This window comes from Ceratina calcarata, unplaced genomic scaffold, assembly GCF_001652005.2.
Source record: "Ceratina calcarata isolate Rehan_Ccalc_2016 unplaced genomic scaffold, ASM165200v1 scaffold78.2, whole genome shotgun sequence".
In the NCBI taxonomy this organism is placed as follows: domain Eukaryota; kingdom Metazoa; phylum Arthropoda; class Insecta; order Hymenoptera; family Apidae; genus Ceratina; species Ceratina calcarata.
The window spans coordinates 2383888-2404985 of NW_017179105.1; the positions used below are offsets into that span (position 1 = coordinate 2383888).

The 21098-nt window shown below is 42.6% G+C and overlaps 1 protein-coding gene across 1 annotated transcript in view; it reads left to right on the forward strand.

Annotated features, from left to right (window-relative positions):
- The window catches only part of Sdc (Syndecan), an 85078-nt gene that overhangs the window by 3077 nt on the left and 60903 nt on the right, over nucleotides 1-21098 (forward strand). The gene's annotated exons all lie outside the window — the stretch shown is intronic.

The window sequence follows — 21098 nt, forward strand, 5'->3', positions numbered from 1 at the left end:
ATTTCCTTCTATATTTTTTAGCACGTAGTTATTTATTATTAGCATTATTCTTCCGACGTCTGATTTCTTTTTAATTATAGGAAATGCGTTTTTCTAAGGTACATAAACTTTTGGGATTGACTGTATAGCCAATACATCTTAAACTCGTACCATCTTTTATTTTGCATAAAGTTTAATATTTGATTCTGAAAAAACAAAGCAATGGTGCTGAGAAAACCATCCCTACTGCCCTGCCTAATCTACAGGGGTAGACTCATGGTTCATCAGTAAAGTATCTTTGTAGGGGTAGATATCATTGTGCAAACGTTGTCATGTGGCATTCGCACGCCCTAACAAGGCCTGTGTTCCCCCAAAGAACAGCCCCGGGCCTAACTTTCGAGCCGCACATAACATGAGTCACGAATTTCGCAGATCGACCCGTAACCGGGTCATTGTGTCCCCCAGCTCGGCTTTCAGCAGTTTCTTAGGGATCGTTTTGCACGGCGGCGTCTCGAATACCGCGATAAGGGACAATACTCGGCAAGAACAATGGAGGTTCGGTCACGGCGTAGGATTTTAGCCTTTCTTATGACCATGTTTCATCCCCCAAGATTGTCCGTAATTACCTTATGCGCTCGGTCATCGCACGTGACTAATGCCCGGCTGGGCTTTTTGGTAGAATAAACCATGTGTCGGCGAATTATCATCATGCATATCAAGTGTAATGTACACTGCGGATTTTGATGAATAGTGAAACGTTCATTAAATGCGTCCCGGATGAATTTATCATTCAACTAATCGGCTTTAGATATTTTGAATGGATTATAGAAAATCAGAATGTATGATCTAGAGGTAACGCAAGCATTTCTAGCTATCTTTTTATTGGTTACCTTTTGCTATTCGGGCGTTAAATTCAGGCAACGCAGGGGTAAAAAGAGGAGCGGGAGAGGAATGGGTCCCGATGGTCGTCATAAATCGCTTAAAGGGCGTTTCAGCATCGAGTTGCATTTTCCAATTGCGGCCGACCTTTAATTTAACCGATAGGCAGAGGAGAAACCCTTTAAACGCCGCCGGTGTCGGACCGTGAATGAAATATCGTTGGTAATATCCTCGCAGTGGCCGCGCGCCGCGGAAAACGCGTCTCGGTCTCGATTCGTTCGCTCGGCCATTTAAAAGAGTACCGGGGAAGGAACGACTTATAAATATTCGTATCGTATTCGCTCGTTGCATAACAGCCAAGAACGGGGGGAAAAATCAGCTCTGCTCCGGTTGCTGCGATCTCGAGATCCAGCTACTCATTTTCGTTCGCGTAAGTATTAAATTGTAATATGCGCATGAGGTTTGATCTCCTCGTCGGATTATGTTAAATCGGCTCTCTTTACTCCTGGCAAACAATTTTTCATCGATACAGTAATTAATATGGTATCGATTAAAATATGAAGGTAGAAAATTATTTTTATATCTGTACTAAGACTTTGCCCCCTTCATTTATTTCCACTTTATTAGATATTAATTTTTACCAGCGAAAAGTATAAATTTCAATCGCAAAGGTAATATTATTTTTCGTTATACTGGATCACAGAGATATTGAAAAACTGGTCATATTTCATCTCCCTTCGATATTACATGAAAATTAACTATTGGAATTATTCGCGCTGATAATTTTTCTCTATGACGCATGGGCGTCGAACCGTGTGCGTATCCATTTATCAATTTATTCACTTTTCGTTCGTCGCTCGTCACGATCGCTCGAATTCTCAATTAAAATCGTTAATTTTTTATTCCTGCGTGTCACACTTTTCTTTTTTTAACATTGAAAGTTGAAATTTTATCAAATTTTTCAGTTGTTCTCGTACTGTCAACACTGAGACGAAATTACATTTTTCGTGTTAACTTGGAATTTGTTTCGTTCGCTGCTTATTTTCAACTAGTTTATCGCAGCTCTGTTTCTAATTAATCGTTTAACGAAGTACCGTTTAATTGCGCGGCTTAATACATTGCCATCGAAACAAATTGAATACGTTATTACCCCGTAGATGGAACTTAATCAACCTCTAGGAACCTTTAGATTAATCGTAAACCTTCCAATGGGAATAATAATTAACTCGAACGCTAAGTCGCCGGGTTTGCCTCGTTAATTATTTTCACTTACCTAATGAAATTTAATCGATCCGTCCGGTTTTTCGCATTAGCATGAATGAACTTATGCAAAAATACTTTGTTAGATGCATTTTTACGATTGCAGATTTGCACGCAAGATGTAACATCTGCAAGATCGCCTTAAAAAATGTGATCTACATCGAGATTTCTCGTAGTATAAAGCATAATGAATCTTCTTTAGACACCTAATTTCTATAAAAATTGTCAGTCCTATTCCGTGGACGATACAATTAATTAGCATGCTCTAATTTTGTATTAATGGAAAAGGAGAGAGAGCATAGTTGTTTACAGTGAGCGGTCGATGCTCGAGTTTATTTCGGGATTCGGTTTAGGCGTAAGACACAACGGGACGCCACGGAATTTGAACGGAATACATTAGAAGAGCGGGCAGGCGAGCTCCCGGTTCCATTGACGTGTAACGTCGTTCAAAATTCCGTATAGACTGCTCGTGTTTACGGGATCGTTGACATTACGCCAGGGAGACGCGCTATCGTTCCGCTAACGATTTGCATTCTAATTTCCAAACGAGAAGGGACCTCTGATTCGAGTGCCTTAACCCTTTCGCGAGCTGTTTGTTTAACCGGTGGATCGTTTGCATATGTTCCGCCGGGCTGTAGAGGAATTGTCAACGTTTAACTTCACTGTTATTTTTGCTATTTTCGTTTCAACAACTGTTAAATAAACGTCGTTCGTCTCCGGTTTAATTTGCATATTTCGCTTGGTATATTTCAATTATCTCTAGAAATCGTCGATCTTCCAAATGGAGGTTCCCACAGATTTTAATCATTAAAAAATCCGTCGTACGCGGAATACGGTTTTAATTGGCTCGTAGAAATTATTGTGTTCAGTTGAATTATCGGTGAAAAGCGAGCGGAGTGCCAATTTTTCAATCAATCAGAGATTCGCGTGACCTTGCCGGATGAATGGTGATAGCGTGCGCTATAGTAGACTCGTTTAGCGTCGAAATGGCACCGATTCACCGCGACGAATATTAAACGACAGACGTTAATGGCCTTTTACGAGGACTCGCGAGGGCGAGCTTAGGTCAGGTTGGGGCAACGTACTTTCGTGCCAGATTATTCCTGTAGCCGGACAGAACGCGAACTATCTTAAAATCGCGTGCTCTTTCAACGAGTTTCAACTCGTACTGCACACGCCTAAAAAATTAGTAGATCCATTTAATATGCGGTTTTGTTTCCGCGTGTATAATAAGGGTTTGAGACAAACACCCTCCATTAAATTCGACAATCGAACGAACGTAACTCCGTTAGGAAAAACACACTTTCTACGATAGTCGCTCGGATTCTCAGAAACTCGTGAGAAAAGTTGATTTACCCGAAAAGGAGGTATAAAGCGCGGTGGACGTGTACGTACAGGCACCCATACGAAAATATTTCTCTGTCGGCATTGATCTCAGATTCATTCGGCGCAGGCTACGCGGCCATATAAGGCGCGCTCTTAAACGGCGAACAACAGTCGCCCAATCGACGTCCCACGAGTCACGCGGCTGCACCGTAAGTACGCGGAGGAATTAATTATCGCGGAATTCCGATCCTAGATACATTACCACCTGCGTCGCAGAAAACTGGAATCACAGGAAATATCCAGTTAAAATATGTATTATAAGATTCGAGCAATCCTCGAACGTATCGAGACAAAAATCGAACCTGTTATCTGAAATGATGTTATTCGAAGGGCTCGAGAAAATGGATGTCGTTAGAACATTTCACGAATATATTTTAATGAAACGAAAGTAGAGTCATTTAGGCGAGTTGTGCGATTATTCTTATTAGTTTATACCGCGTGGAATAATAGTAGATATTGACTATAAGACTAGGAACGATGTATGCTTAATAAGAAAGCTGAAACGGAAGCGGTGTTCGTGTCGGGTAACAAGGGGCTGTCGCAATGCTTATTAGAGGCGATTCGCGTCGAGCGACACAATTCCACGAAACGCGAACGTTCTCCGAAAACGTCGACTTCGCGTCCGTTTAATGACGCATCGCTCTCTCGCGGAATGCTTCAATTCCGACCGAAAATTACTCTCTGACCCCGATAGACCACCCTCGCCCCCTTACGCCTTCGTAGTCGCGTGCCGTGCAAGCGAAACGATTACCACCCGCGATACAAATCGACCCACTTGCCAAAGATCTTTCTTGCTGGGTACTTAATGACCGGTTCCGTGCCACTCTGCCTTTATCTTGGACCATTTTTTAACCCGTTCGTCTTACGTTACAACCGTTTGTTTGTTCCCCGCGTATTTCTTCGTCGATCAACAATCCATCTATGCGAATGGCAAACACGCGATTATTAGACCGCGAATTTGTCGAAAATTCAATATACACAGAATGCATATTGCAATGTTTGAACGATAAAACTAATTTCCATCGCCACGTTTCGATGGTGGATAAATTATATTTGCATCTTCTCAATTAACGCGATAAAATTATCTGTTTTTCCTGTTTTCCTTTAGTATCGGTCTTCGACGTGTTATCGAGTAAAAAAAAAAAAAAAATAAGGAAAGGTCGTGTACAAAGGCGTCAGAGTGGCAGTTTTACTTGAAACAAGCTTAACTACTGTTCGTGACAGATAATTATTCGCTGGCAGCGTTTTCGCGGATCTAAATCGTTCGTCAAGCGTCGCTCCAATTTCTCTCGTCACACGAAACGCGGAGGACAAGCAATTTACTTTCTACTTTACTTGTCTGGCAAATAGAAAAGATGTTTCGAAGAGGACAAGAAACAAGGTTTCCTTTCGATGCACGGATTTCGTGGTTGGGAAATAGAAATAAAATATGTTTATTATTTGGGAATTCGATGTTAGTATTTCGTAATACAGGGGAATGGTATTATTGATATCTTATCGATTTGTGTATTTGACTTATCGGTGTGATAATATTAATCTACTGGTAGAGGTCGCAGGACATTACTTTGTAAGACGTGACGATATCAAATTTAATACACCTTTCGGAAGATTAAAATGGCCGAGGTTCTTTATCAGCGACGCGGTTAAAGAGTCGAGTGGTCGCATTGTAGTTAAAAGCGCGAGAATGTCCTGCGGAAAATTGGCTCGTTACTTTTTACCAGTTTTCACGACCAATTCCCGTGGCGGAAAAAAACTTTCATCCATCTTGCGAGGTTCGTCCCACGGGCGACAACTTTTCTCGTCGTACTTTTCCACCCTGCGCGATAAGGGATTCGGCGAATTTTTATGGCCTCCCATATCCTTTTAAATCGATTCCTATATACCTGATACGATTTCAAAAAATCGTAACGGGAAAGGGTTTAATCATTTTTCATAAATCGTCGTTTTTATTAAAAGCTCGATATTGTGTATTTTTTTTAATGCGCACAAAAGCCAGGCTTGCAATTTGCAAGAACGAAATTTGCAATTCCCCTCGCCGCGGTCTCTGTTTCGTTGCGAAACGACAATACGGCGAGGCATAATTAGAATGCAACGGGCGACCGGCATTGAATCAATAGTTGGCGAGGATTTATCTGATTTCATTGTCGATTTAAATCGAAGAGGGACCGAAACAATCCGCGAGCATTCGGCTACAAATAATTCCGTCAGGACTCGAACGCACTAAAAAAAAAAAAAATAAAATTTGCCGGACCCGGTCTCTCGCTTAATGCATATTTATGCACCATAAAATGGCCGGATCGCGTTTTGCATATCGCCCGTTCCCATCGGAGCCTCCGTTTCGCGATCGTGGATCCTTCGAAGGATACTCGAATCCGATTAACGAGATTTTCCTTCTTCATTTGCGACAATTACAGTTGTATCCTTCAGTTTTGTGCCATCAGCGTACGTTCCACATCCAATAACATGTTTACTCATTTTATTGAAACATGTGACCTCATTATACGGCAGCAATATTTAAATGAATCATTTTGTCGACCATTACATAAAACATTATATCAAATATTCTGTTACCGTCCACGTATCGTAATGCAGGATGCAACCGGGTCAAGATGATCAGTATATCGATTCCATCGACCGATGTTTATGGTCGCAGAGGTCTTGGCTAATTTTCGTTAGGACATCGTGACTCAGGTAATGAAAGAAACAGGCTGTATTTTAAAGCGAGCGATCCTGGTTAAGGTTCTCGATTAAATTAGACGAGAGCCGCACGAGATTCGATTGCCGCGGTTCAATTTAATCTACGGATTCCCGAATCAAGAGCGACCGGATTTAACAGGATTATACTTTTCCCTCCCCCTCCTGTCGCCTTTCAATAACGATCCATAAGCCACGCCGATGAATTCGAACGACGTGATAAATTCTTCTTTCGCGACGAATAACCCAACTTGCTGCGCGAACTTTCCCAAACGAAAGCATCTTTGAATAAGTAACTTAGAATTCAATTATTTTACTCTGCAAACCGTCTCTCTCTCTCTCTCTCTCTCTTTCCTTTTATCAATTAGAAGTTCCATTCTCGGAGACTTACAGCAATGAACTTTGTAGAACCTAAGAAAATTTGATCTTCTCAAGAAAATCAGAAATGATGCTCTTACTTAGCGCAGGAGCCAATTGAAGAAATTCCTCGCGTATGATACACCTCCTCCCTCTCTTTAATAGATGAGACGTCCCAGAGGTGTCGGCGAATCGATAACGCTCGCAATCTTCTTTTCCCCGGTTTCCCGGCTTTTCATCTTTATTTCGTGCGCGTGCCGCGCCGATCGGGAATACCTTGAATTTCATACGGTCATAATATGACGAGAAATTCCTCGTTAAAAGTCGGCGGGCTCGCTCCTCGCCCCAATAATTCTCCCGCCGTCGTTTTACTGATTATTGTTTCATCAACTTCTCAGCTTAATTAATTTTTTAAGTCGCGATACGTAGTTGCAGTCTCGATTTTCAAAGACTTGCACGTTTAGATTATACTCGGGATCTCTCGATCGTTTTCCCTTTGTCGAGTCGATCGTAGTTCGCTAACGACTTCACTGTAAGCGCAGCATTTTGTGCAATCGTGCGGTTGCCGCGTGGGCGTGCAAAAGGAAGAGCAACGCGAGCCAAACATGGTTACCTGTATGGGATCCCTCGTCGACTTTCGAAACGTTCATGGGAAGGAGATTATGGTGAACGAGGCTTCTTCGATAGTCGTTCCCAACTATCGTATCACGTAATGCGCTGTAGAATAATAGGGCACTTGGTTAAAAGAATACATGAGAACGTGAAATTGAAATTTATGATCGGCGTAGCACTCGATACAATGTTTCGCGTAACGTTTAATAGGATAATAATGTTAACGAGAAGATCGAAGGAGATACTTTAGTCGGTCGAGATGAATCTGCAAACAAATCTGTCCCTTCTTTCTCGCAGTCTTCGCGGCTGAAATGATCACTTTATCAGCGTTAAACGAGCTCGATAGCGACCCTGGCCGAAGACAAAGTCGAAGTCGTTCGCGGGGTTAATTAATTCCGGCACGGTTTCCTGTCTCGTATCGCGCGCGCTCCGAGCATTTGCATAATGGGAAATTAGAGGAGGAGTCTGCAGGACTTGCCGGAAGTATGTCTCGCGTATTACTTCAAACTGTCTTAAATTATCCTGTAACGATGAGTTCTTGGCGCGAGATAGAAACTTTGTGGCGGTTCCTTCGGAGGAAGCGATTAGCGATTTCGCGACTCGATTTAGAATTCAGAAATTTCGACCGTGCCAGAAAACTTTTTAATACAAATAATGAAGAACGATCGTGTCTGCTGAGTAAATTTCGTTGATCCGTCTCAGGATGAACTTGTCCAAGAACGTTTTCTGTGTCTAATTCCCTGTTGCATGCAAACGTTGCGTCAGTCTCTCGCAACCGGGAGAAATTAAGGATTAAAACAGTAATCTCGGCGGCCAACAACGTTTGCGGTGCTGCGTAATGCCGCGGGATCACCGAGCAGTGCCGGGAGTCATCCCGGCGGAATTCGTCCGGTCGCGAGTATCACAACGGCTTATTTATTCGACTGTTTGTCTCGTCGCACAGTTAGCTAGTCACAAGCGGCACGCGTACGTGCATATTTCTGGGAAAGAAACGAACGAGAAGTTTGTCAGAATTTTCTTCGATTTTAACGAGCGAACGATCATAGAAACATTTTAGTACGCAAGCTGTAATCTCGATATTCTGTTTATTTACGTCTGAACATGAACGGAAAAGAAAAAATAATTCAAGCCTTAGCGTTCCGTGCGAAACGAATAACAGATGCTCGTTATTTTCTCGTGCACACTTCTGTTGTACGTACGTTTTCCTTCTCTTTTATTTCTTACCTATAAGCGAGCTGCAACATTCTTTTTGAGAAAGTTTCGAGCCTCGTAAAAGTTATTATTGGAAATCCTGGAGAGCTTGCGACCCGGCTACAAAGAGTTTTCGCATAGGTATGAGAGTTTTCGAAACGAGCGCCATTCGTTGGCTAACAGGATTCTTTCCTGTAAGGAGAACAGAGGATATAAAACTATTTTCGGCGCATAATTTTCCCCGAGCTAGGATTTAAGCTGCGACTGTATAAAACGAATCGCTTTTTTATATACGTCGTTTTTCTCGTCGGTTCAACGATACTCGAAGGAGTACTATGAATTATCATATTTTTTTTTTAATCCGAGTGGAAACAGAGGCGAGATATATGTGGAAAGTAATTTTTTCCTCACCCTAATCAGAGCTCCCAGCAGGAAATGAGATCCCTAGACACAGCACATGTACTCGTGTTCTTTGTTTCTCTATCAAAATTCCAGGCAGATGACTGCCCGACCCTCGCTTACTTTTTATCAAAATTCCATAGCGAGGCATCCCGTCCGGCAACGAGAAATCCCCGGCTGAAACAAGTTCATCCTCTCCCTCCCCTTTTACTCTCCACCGAAATTCATCCTCTGTTCCATTTTGCTATTCTCCCACCCACCGCCGGCTTCCATACACTCTCACTTCATCTTCTACATTTCCTTTTTATCAAAATTACCGGACAGAGCACTCAGTCATCCCTCCCTCGTCTGAAAAGCACAGGATAAAGAAAGTAAGCCGGACAATCTCTTCGCGTCTGCATCCTTTTTACGTTTTCACGCAAGTTATAAAAATTCCTGGCTGGAGCCACACCATCGTTGCCCTCCTTCCCCGTCCTCGAGACAGACGAGATTAAAATGATCTTCCTTTCAATTTCACCTATCCAAATTTCCCTGGGAAACGATCTTTCCCAAGAAAAATTCATCGCGAAGACAATGCGCCCGTTCACCCGAAGATAATACGAGGTTCCCGCGGCCGAGCCTGGATTTGATTTCCAGGAAAGTTATTTTCTAAGGGTATTTCTAGTTTTCTAAAGGCGCGATTTGTTTTGACGAGGGACTAACGAGACGGTCCCTCGCGTATACACGGTTTGGTTCCTCGTCTCGCTTTTCCGTGTCGTTTCCTGTCTGTCTTACCATACGATTCCGCCTTTCTCTCTTTCCCTTACCAACCCGTCGTGCAACCCTTTCGCTTTTTGTGTTCATCCCCGCGTTCGTTCGGTCTCCGTCTGGCCGCGGGTTCCCACCGTACCCTCTTCCTCTCTCGTTCATCCCTTATGCTCGATTCTCCTCGTTTAATTGCTTCCTCCCTTTTGTGCCCAGCTTCTGCCATCGCTTCCCATTGTCTCTTTGCACAGACCCGTTCTTTCTCTCCGGTCTGCTTCGTTTCTTCCCTTTCTCCCCGTTTGGTCTTCCTCCTTGCCACGCATTTGGACGATTCTGCGGATCGTAGCTGTTCTATGCAAATCTTTTTTCAAGTTACAAGCCACCAAGTTTAATTCCTTTGTCAATAGGAAGATGCTTCCTTAATCCTGTCTTTCTTAATTCTACTTACTCCATTGTCCCTGTGCTAGCTAGCTGTTACTTCCGTTCCACGTAAATTGATATTGTCATTGCTCCACGTTTTATTTACCTACTTCTTTCGGCGCATCCTCTTTTGAATCGTCGGATGATATTTTTCAACAGTTCCGCGCACCTCTAGTTTCCGCGTTCGTTCGTCTCGTTTTTAATTTTTCTCCGTTTCCGTGGAAACGTCCCGGCCGTGTGTATCCGTATTTTATGCACGTTCCTCTTCCTGTTACTACATATTTCAAATTCATCCGCGTCGTTTGTCTTTGTAATTGCTATTCCGTTCCTTCCCACGATTATTTATTCCCATTCCGTTAGGTACCTTCTCGCTCCAGTTTACATTTTCTGCAAATCTTTATTCCACCTCTGGCGAACAACATCGATCGTCCAATTGAAGTTTAAGTAGAACTTATTTGGATGATTGGGTAGGGCTGCTGGAATTTCATCCGATTATTGCCGAGTGTAATACACTAGGTTTATTTAGTTAGCCAAGTTACACAAGCGTCTTTGCTTCAACTTGCGATGTCAATTAAGCTAAATGCACTATCAAATCTACTTGAAAGCTAGCAGAAGCCGGTACCAGCCGCTGCCCGACGAGTCGTACACCGTGGATACAATTTAGAACTCTTGTCTCGAAGATACGACTGATACTATTTGTAAAAGTATGCTGTAATTGATGAGAAACGGGTATAGAGTTTTTATTACCAATCATCTTATTGAACAATCTGTAGTTAATCGTGAAATATGTAAAGTCAGTGATGAAAATAGAATCAATTCTTTTACTGCCTTAGAATTAATACAAAAGTGAACTGCAATGCTTGTATTCGCTCTCTGCCGTCCAAGTGATAAGACAGCAATTAAATTGAAGAAAAACTAATCACGCACTCAATATTATGGATTGCGTTCACCTGGTTGGTTCCGTTTGGTAGTGGAGTGCCACCATCAAAGGACAAAGGGTGAAAGAGTCAAGGAACAATGGCTCTGCTGCCCCCGTTTCCCATCCACGCGCCAGATACACCGGAATTAATTATATCCGAGCCCGCGACAAAGGGGTCGAAAGAGGGTGGGTGGCCTCGAGGACGCAGAAACTCGAGAGAGAGAGAGAGAGAGAAGGGTGAGTAAATACACCATAGGGTGCGTCGGCCATGGAACTGGTAAAAATTTTATCAGATAACGCGAGCAGACGTATTTACGATCTAATGCATTTCGTAATTAATGTTTCGTAGAACGTGTAACGCATTTGATGAATGAAAACTACTTCGTGAGAGATTAGAAAATTTATTTAATAGTACAATTGCGAATGCGTGCTGTACGAAGTTGATTCGATCGCTTCGAACTGAATTGAATTACTTCTTCGTTAAAATTTCTTTTTACGTCCGAACATACAAACGCGGTACGTGAAAAGCAAAAAGAGGAACCTCAGGTCTCGTGCATCTGCGATAGTATTATTCCTGACAGTTGCAAAGAACAAAATTGAATCCGGCAAAGGGAATTGCTGGGAATTTGATCTCCCGTTCGGAAGTAGAGTTTCGTAAAAGTTCTTAAGTTCTCGAGAAGTGATCTCCGACCCGAGGCTCGAAGAAACGTTAACTATCTCTTGACAAATAGGCGAGGGGGGGAGGGGGAGTCACATGCTCCGAGCGCGATGAATGGAATCTTGGTCCGTCGTTATCGCGTAATATCGCGATCATTTTATTACTGCTCGTTTCTGGCACGAGCCAGGCCTCCCCGTTATTCTTTGCTGTTCGACTTTAATGTCCGAAACGTTTTTAACAGACCGCCGTTTCAGGATCCGGCAACAACGATCCCGTTCACTGCTCGCGTTGACCTTCGTACGGGGACGCAAGCTCCACTAGTTGCTTCTCTGTCCATTCGTTCGATCGACGATCCGCGCGAAACTGTCTTTTTCTCAACGCGTTTCGGTTTCATTCGTCGTCACGGGTTCCTCGAGGCTTTTACGTGGTACCACGCGTTATCTGAATCCCGTAAAGTTAATATTTGCAACGCCGACAGAACGTGGAGATAATCTTCTGGTCTCACGTTCAAGACCGACGAAATCTCACGAATATTTAATTAGTGAAATGGAATGTTTTCTTGATATAGATCCGTCTTTGTGAACGAGTTCGATTTCCTTGTTAAGTAACTGGAAAAACCCTTCGATTACGCGAGCCGGTGTCGTCTCGGGATAATTGCGAGGTGGAAACGGAGGCGGAAGAGGGACAGACGCGGGAACAGACTGGCGAAATTGTCGAAGGCAATGGCGGTGGTGATATCGATGGAGAGAGAGAGAGAGAGAGATAGAGGTGGGCGCAGTTATTGGCGAAACATGCCTCTCGATATTGCAGTCTATAATTGAACGCCATTGCCGCGTCAACGGAAATAGAATAGAAATTGGTATGGAAATGGTCGGTAGAACAGCCGCCAGGTACTTTCGTTTTCTCGCCTGTCCTCGAGGTTTCCGATTCGAAAATGATTACGATCGATCCTCCGCTGTCTTCGCTTTCTAAGGGATTTCTTCCTATTTCTCATTTTCCAACCGTTTTCTCTTTTTCTGTCTTCACTACCTAACGCCGGCTATTGTTTTTACCCGAGAATTTAATTTCCACGGACTGGTCGATGTTTAATATCCGCTCGCGGCTGGATTAGACCTGTCGAGATGATCTCCGATGTCTGCTGCGAGCTCGTGGCAATCCCAAAAGTCCTCTATTTAGGAAACTATTTCAAGATTAATTAAATAAATAACTTTTCAATTTCATTGATCGTTGAAACGTTTCAAACCATTGGTACTGAAAACTGCATCCCTAGTAACGCGAGTAAACGTTTATTTAATAAAAGAAGTATCGTGGTACGGGAACGAAATTAGCTATAACGATATCGTAAATATCGGATCGTTTGTGATTAGCATAAAATTTTGTCGCGCGCGTTCGCCGCAGTGAAACCGGTTAAACGGAAACGGGTCAGCCCGGTTTAACTAATCGAATGCGGTCTCGATGGGTTAAAATCCCAGTCGCTTCACCGGCGCCGTAAAGTATTTTCATCTAGCCTCGCCCGCGCGAGAGAGGCCGTTCGTTCATATTTCACCTGGCCTCCTTCCCCGAACTCGGAACTTACCCTTAATCGGATCCCGGTGGCTGGTTTCCAGCGAAATTTTCCTCGTAACCGGACCGCGAAAGTCTCGGAAACTGTCCCCTTCGACGAACGCAGAAATAAACTGTCCTTCCCCATGTGCCGACAAAATTGAGACCCGCTATTCTCCAGAGCCTCCCTAAATTAGTCGATTTTTCTCAGGATATTTCCTTCCACAGTCTTTTCGTGATTCACCGTTCTTACAGTGGAATTTCAATTAAGAATTATTGATTTATTGTTGAACTTCATACAGCATTGAAGCATTCGGGAATGCATGAAATAATTCATGTTGCATTTAAAACCGTCGTGAATGTTTCAAAGCTGTTTCTCAAATAACTACCACGTGAAATTTCTTGATACGACATTTTTATGCACGCGGAAGTTTTACACACTGTTTATATAGATTGCGTTTTGGTATTCATCAAGAGTAATACCGTTCTATCGATTCCAATTCCCGTTCTTACTGGCCCCGGAGTTTAGAGCTCGTGAACGTCGATTGAGAAACGCTGTCAACTTTATGACTCGCCTCGATTTCTGCTCTTTTCCGACGGGACTTCTCATGGAATTAACTCGCCTCGGGCACACCGCGCAGATATCGCGACCTTTTTATATTCCCCGTAAACTAGATACTTGATATCCAATCGTTGAAGACAAAAAGCAAATACGAATACCTCATCGGATCCTCTTAACGAAATAACTGATTGAAATTTATTTAATTCGCTGAAAATTCCAATTAAGGATCATCTGCTCGACGCTTCTAGTGTCTGTTATTATTTTAAGCGATCGCGGAAATTATGAACTGCTCATTGATTCGTATTTAATATTTGGAAATTAAATCTCAATATAAATCGCTTAGCTGTCAGTGAGAGTCGACGCTCTTTTCTATCGTTTTTTTCTATCAAATTTTATTCCGTTCCGTGTACACGGGTCGTAAAATCATTGCATGGAAACGGTCGACAGGAGTTTACCGGGGATCGTAAATGTTTTCCGTGGTTCCAAGCATTTTCTATCGACGAGAGGGGAATTGCATTCCGACATCGCGGACCAGGAATCCTTTTCTCTTGGCCGAAAGGAGCTCGTTCGTTGGCCTCTGAAACCGGAAACGCGCGTCTTTCTGTTCGTCTTCCCTTAACCATGGAAATACGTCTGGACAGTTTACCCATGGGGGATTTGCTGCGGTTCTTTCGCGGCAGACCGAGCAGAAAAATTGAGGAAGGGGAGCTTGATGAGGTTTCTGATTAAATGGGATTTTGTCCAATTGATTCGAGGATTTAAGAAACTGAAACGCGTGGGGAAAATTCGATTCTTCCTGAAATTATTGAAAATTCATCAGAAGAATTAAATCATTTTCTCTACATTCTACGTAGACACTGTTGGAACAATGATTTAGTCGTTGAAAAATCTGTACGTAAATAAAACGATGACCCGTTGTCTGGCTAATTTTAAGTACCTCTGTCAACGATGATGTCAAAGAGCTAAGACGGCTCTTGCTCTAATAAGCTAGACAGATGCCGGTTCCGTTTTCCAAACACTTTAACATAGTTAGCCAAGGTTTCGTCACGCGCGAGGCTAAACCAGATTCAGTTTGAGCGTGACATGCGAGTTATTGCAATCTATGGTCCGGAATTGTTATCAGTTCCAAAGAACAAGACCATCGTCGGCCACTTCGAATTCTTGTTAAAGACAATTAAGTAGCGTTCGAAAGATACCCTTATCGTTAAGTACCCAATCTGTGAAACTATGAAGTACTAGATTCTCGAGTATCTACCGCTTGTTCGAGACGACACAAGTGAACGACGGACGCTCGTTATGAAATCGTCCCGACGCAATTGGAATCGTTAATCCGCGGGATATTATCAATTAATTAACGTGGCTACGCGTCCAGAAGAGAGCAGCGATCGAAATTCGTCCGGGCCGATGCGCGGGCATTAAAAAAAAAAAAAAAAAGTAAAATACGGAAGAGACACCGAATTTAATTGGTTTTCCGATCTGCCTTTCGCTCTCGCGTTTCGTTTCATACTCTCCACCCGGTTTATCTACATTTATCGTCCGATTACCAACGTCAATAAAAATCGCCGTTTGTTTTCCTCTTTGGTAAAATGTGTTTGTTCAGTGAAACGTCGAAACCCTCAACTATCTTGGAGAATAGACGCGGAACAGTGGTAAAGGATGTCATCGGAGCAACCGTGAGTTCCAATCTCCACGTGCATATATTCACGCACTATGTTCAACTATGGTCGTACAAACTTGCGAACTTTCTTCGTGCCCTAAAAGTGGCGCGTGGATCGATATCGCAAACGGAAATCGGCCCGCTGTCGCGGAAATGGAGAGACCGGAGTAACGCCCCACGGGATAGGCCTGACCCAGATTATTCGCTCGATCCCGTCGCGCGATACTATCAATTAAATAAGTTGAGGCACCAACACTGGTCTTTAGCCTCGGTAACATTTGATATCTGTTACCGGAATCATAATTATTTTTAACGCGCGAAACCTGAAAGAATTAGTTCGATTCAATGCTTGTTCGTTCAGTTCGAAATTAAATAGTCGGTTGGTGTACGATACGGTTAAGAACGATGGTCTGGTTACCAGGACTGTTAATTCCAGCAGGAACGAGGGTGAACCGCTGGAAGATCGAACGAGACGCCGTAGTAACGAATAGAACCGCGTTTATATATGTATATGTGTATATCGTTGGATCGATCCTGGCCAGAGGAATTCCTCCTGGAATCCCGATGGACGATCTTTAATTGACCCCGACGATATTTCGCGAGAATGTCTCGCGCGATCCCAGTTAGAGGCCGTGTGCCGTGGCCACGGAATGGGGTTCACGCGGTCTCGGTCGGATCCTCGAGGTTTTCGGTGAACGATCGTGACGACAGTCCGGGTAGCCCTCGCGTGTTTTTGGTCACTGAAGTCCAGGACCTAAACGGAAATTGTTGGAATTCTTCCGAAATTACTTTTTGCAATTTATAATTATTCGTGAATCAGTGATATTTGTACGTCGCTGTTCACGAATAAAGAACGTAAGGAACGAAAAGGATAAATAATTCTTTGAAACCATTCCTCGAAACATAAATGCCGGTAAAAAGAAATTGAATATAACGTCCAGTTGTGAAGTTTCATTTCCCTGAACGAACAAGCTCGAATTAATTAAGATCGAAATAATAAACCGAAGTAGTCTCGAACTCGGTTCTTTCGATCCCAATCGCATGGCGAGTGTAACGAGCAAGAGGGCCCCCGGTTATTATGAATCGGCGATTACTTTCCATTCATAAAAGGCCTTCGTCGACTACGACGAACACGAGCGGAACGCCGCGCTCGTTCATTTATCGCGGCACTCACTTAATTACTGCGAAACGTTGAACTTGAGCGTAATTAAAGAGCGCTTTTTGACTGCGATTTGCCTGCCAACCTCCTCTACCTCTCTTTCCACTGCTATCGTTATCGGATTTTCTCGGATCGGATCGCCATGTTCCTTCCTGGTTCCCGCTTTCACTTTCCTTCTTTCACTTCCTTGTTTCATCGGTCTTAGATGCAATTCTCAATACGTTAGGATTTGATTTTTCTTGTATTTACTTTCGTCATCGATTTAATTATTTCAAGTTCGAGTAATAATTTAGTGTTTGATTTTTAATCTCGTTAAATTATAATTAATTTATATTCGCTTTATTCGTAATTGAGCTGAAGAAGAGATATTGGAAGGAGCAATCGACTCGTTCTTTATCTCAATTCCGTTCTTTCTTTACGTTATCATCTACACACACATTTCTTACCCTATTCCGTTTTCCATCGGCAGAGTCGAACTCCTCGTCGGGAATAATCTCGATGCAAATTCGAGCGGAGGGCACACCCTCGTCTGAATCTCATCTCCGTAGCCATGAATCCGACCCGCGTCCAGCGAGATACGAAAGATGACAGAGAGTCGGAAAGTCAAACGAGAGGTTCCTCTCTGTTGTTACGCTCAAAACCTGTATTACTCTAGCCGAAATCTTCGTTTAATTAAAACGTTTACTTTGCATTAGTTGACGCTCTCGCTGCAGCTCGTTAATTTCGAAGCTACTCGTGTCGTTACAAGTGTCGCCTTTCATCCTCTCCTCAAAATCCAATATAACGGTGTACACGTAGTCGTAACGATCGTCACTGTAAATTATTTGTTCTACTTTCTCTATAAAATAAATTCTGATTATCGTTTGTAAACTATTATAACATCTCCATTCCCAGTCGAGGAACAATATTCATATATTCGTGGCGCAAGTACAAAGGAGTTGATAAACGCGAATGCGTAATGTAAACAATTTTATTATTCATCGTTGCTCCAATATCTATCAATTTTCCTGGTCGGAGCGACGTTTTGTTCTGCTAAAAAAAAAAGAGATCCTACACGTATCCGTTATTTAGCAAACAGGAAAATAACTCGTCTCCGGATGTTCAAAGTAAAGAGATATTGAACGCGAAACGCCGTGGAAAACACGTTTAATGGCGGTCTATTTCCGACGGAAAAGCAGAATTTTTTTTCGTAGGAAAAGCCGTGACGTTCGACGTTCGGTTTACACGGACTTGAAAACAGTGGCTTAATCCAGTCGGGATGTTTATTCGGCCCGTGGAATATTTCGATGAAACGCTCTTTCATCCGCATATAAATCTGGTTGGTTACCGGTTTGTTAGGGATTTTGTTTAAATTCCAGTTCCACTAACAGAGAGCACGTTTCGAAACAGCCTTACGGCTGGATAATTGTCGCTCGTTTCGTCCTACCGTTGATTGCATCTAACTTGTTTTTTTTTTACACCAAGTCGGTGACTGTTTATTTTGATTAAAATAAAATTCGAGGAATCGCGAAATGTTTTCAGCCGGACGATAAACCGTTTGCGAAAATATTTAACGAGAGAGGAGATAAAGTATACGAATTTTTGATAATAAGAGGAAACTGACTAAGAGCGATTAGATAGATGGAATTAGATCATATTTAACAACTGGGTTAATATGCAATTAAATCAGCGATCCGAATGATCGACGATCGTTAATTAAACTGCAATTGCCCGGGTTTATTGAGCGGATCGGCGATAATTCCTTATCCGTTCTATATTCTTTTCGCGCGGCATTCAGTATTATATTTAGAAATCGCATATCGATTTGTCCAACGCGGCGCTAGCGTCACGTAATTAATTCCCAGACGATGATAGTGGCACAGACCAGATACACGAGAAGACCTTTCACCTCGTCGACTATTGTGCCTCGTGGTTCGGTTCCCATACCGGATCGAAATTTAGGGCTGATACGAATATCCTCTTTTCATGAATACTACTGATCGATTAAAGAACGTTGAAGTAACATTGGAGAACAAGAGGGACGTTGTCGTGGTTAAGGATCGTGAAATAAAAATGCAAAGATTCGTTTCCATTCATTTATTCATAAGAATTTATCAATTTTTATTAATTACTAGATTAGTGCACTTTTTGTATCTATGGATTAGTGGTCCACCTTTTATAGGCGATACTTTGGCAAGAACTTTTGCACTGACTTAATATTTCAATATTTCTGCGATAATCTTTTGTCAAATTGTTAATCATTTTTATTTAAACTGTCCTAGTATCATTTAAAATTTCTGTCATCATTCGTATGTAAACTAGATTAGTGCACTTTTTGTATCTATGGATTAGTGTTCCACCTTTTATAGGCGATACTTTGGTAAGAACTTTTGCACTGACCTAATATTTTAACATATCTGCGATAATCTTTTGTCAAATTGTTAATCATTTTTATTTAAACTGTCCTAGTATCATTTAAAATTTCTGTCATCATTCGTATGTAAAATCAGCGTAAACGCCGAGTGGAAAAAGTTGATTTTACACGGAAATTGGGAGAATTGGTTGGCATAAATTTGGCGTGTGCGCGAGGCGTAACAGCGCGTAAACGCGAGCGGAAATGGCGCATTGTGCGGTATCCCTACGGCCGCGCGGGATATCTGCGATTCTGGGTTGGAAAGGCATTCGGACGGTACGTATGCAGGTGATTGCGTTCGGTGCAATGCGACTCGAGCCCCAGTATCCAGGCATTTCGATATTAGAATAGCAATGAGTTAATAAAGGAGACGGCGTCCGTGGAAATTGGAAGCTACGTCCGACGTTTCGATTTTTAAGGCGTCTTCGGATATTCGTCGTTCATGCGAATTTCCAGTGTAATCCTCCGCTGCGTTGCGGTAATCCACTGTACGCGACTCGTTTCCCGATTTCCTATCCCATGATCCCTCTTTTATTTTTACATTCCTTTTTTTTTTTAATTGAAACGCGAACCGTGTCCAAAAATTACATTTCGTACGCCATCGGCGGAACTAATAAAAAAGTTACGTATAACATCGAAATTTGCACGGGAGGTGAACACTTCGATTTCATTTTGCATAAGAATCGTACGGTAATCAATGGTTTCAAAGAAGCGTATAATTTAAAAGGAATATCATCTTCGTGGAAAGGGTTAAAGATTAGAGCGGAGGCATTATTTTTTCTTTATTGCCTGCGTGATATAAGAGTGGCGATAGTCCGCTATCGCGAATGTTATAGCCGTTGAGTAAGCAAACGTGCCGGCCGTGCATTTTTGGAGCACCGAGGCATCGTCGGATAAAAATTATACGCGGCGTTCTGCGCAGGTTTATAAATATTCGTGCGGTCTCGCTGATTGACGTACCACTACGTCATGGAGAAACTATGCGCCGCTGCTCGGTGAGTCAATATATCGTAAACACTCGATAGACTGACCACGCCGTTATTAACGCGCACCCACCTACAACCAACTTTCTAAACTAAAGTATAAAAATCCCGTGCGACGAGAAAATGAACAATTCCCCGGTAAAACACTGGATGCCTTTCGGGCGATTTAATTGTTTCAATTAATTCGTACTATTACACCCACGCGCAACGTTTTAACTTTAAAAAATATAATATAAAATAGTCGAACCACTTAAATCGATTGATTTGTAGCGTTTGCAATCTATGAAAAGTGTTCGGTAGTTTACCACCCCGTGACGTTAAGTGCTCGCTTAATTAAATAACGAGCATTAAAAATTGATCGGAATTGCGTGGAATTTCTTCATCGCATTAATGAAAACGTGGAAGCGCGCAGGTATCGCAGGAGGAGAGAGGAGCGCGCGACGTCGTCGCTAATCGAGTTTCGTTGGGAATTATCGTTTCGCTTCTATTTTCCTTGCTTGCCTTCTCGAGAGACAAGCGAGAAACCGAACACCGTAGTCTAACGTTGGAAAACTGAAAATGGAATTATCCCTGTTGCCTTCGTTTCGCGCGTTTATCTTCCATCATTATCTTCGCTACTGACAAACACGAAGTTCGTCGATCCGCTTGCTTTTCAAAGCATTTGGTCATAAACATTGATGCAATATTTCATATAATAATTATCGCAACGCTTAATCCAATCTTTGATACCATAAATCGATTAATAATTGTCTTCGGTGATAATGACCAGAACAATCGCGATACTTTAAATTAGATATTCCTTCGATCATTTAAAAATGCAGAATATTTCAAGACGTTGCATGAGTCGGTGTATCACGTATACGTATTGTGCGGATAGAAAATGGGTCGAACGTGAGCGCGTCCCATAAAGGGAGAGCCACTCTCCGGGTCAGTAATAATTCGGAACATACGTGCGACCCAGTCTCTCGACGTGCACACGATGCATTTTTCTCGGCGACTTCCGGCTCCCTGTCTCTCATGCGGGAGAGCCAACCGGGCTAAATGGCGCGATGCTTACCGGAATTTACCGGGACCTGCCCCGGGAATTATCCCAGGAGGTAAGTCTCGATTGCACGCGGCTGAAAGCTCGCCGCTAATACCTGTTTTCAAATCGTAAACGGCCAGAAATCGGTTTTTATCATATTAAAATACAGGATTGAAAACTGAGAGGAATTTGATTTATTCACTGAAATGTCGTTGTTTGCTTTCTGTTTTAAGAATGTATTGGCTATACAGTCAATCCCAAAAGTTTATGTACCTTAGAAA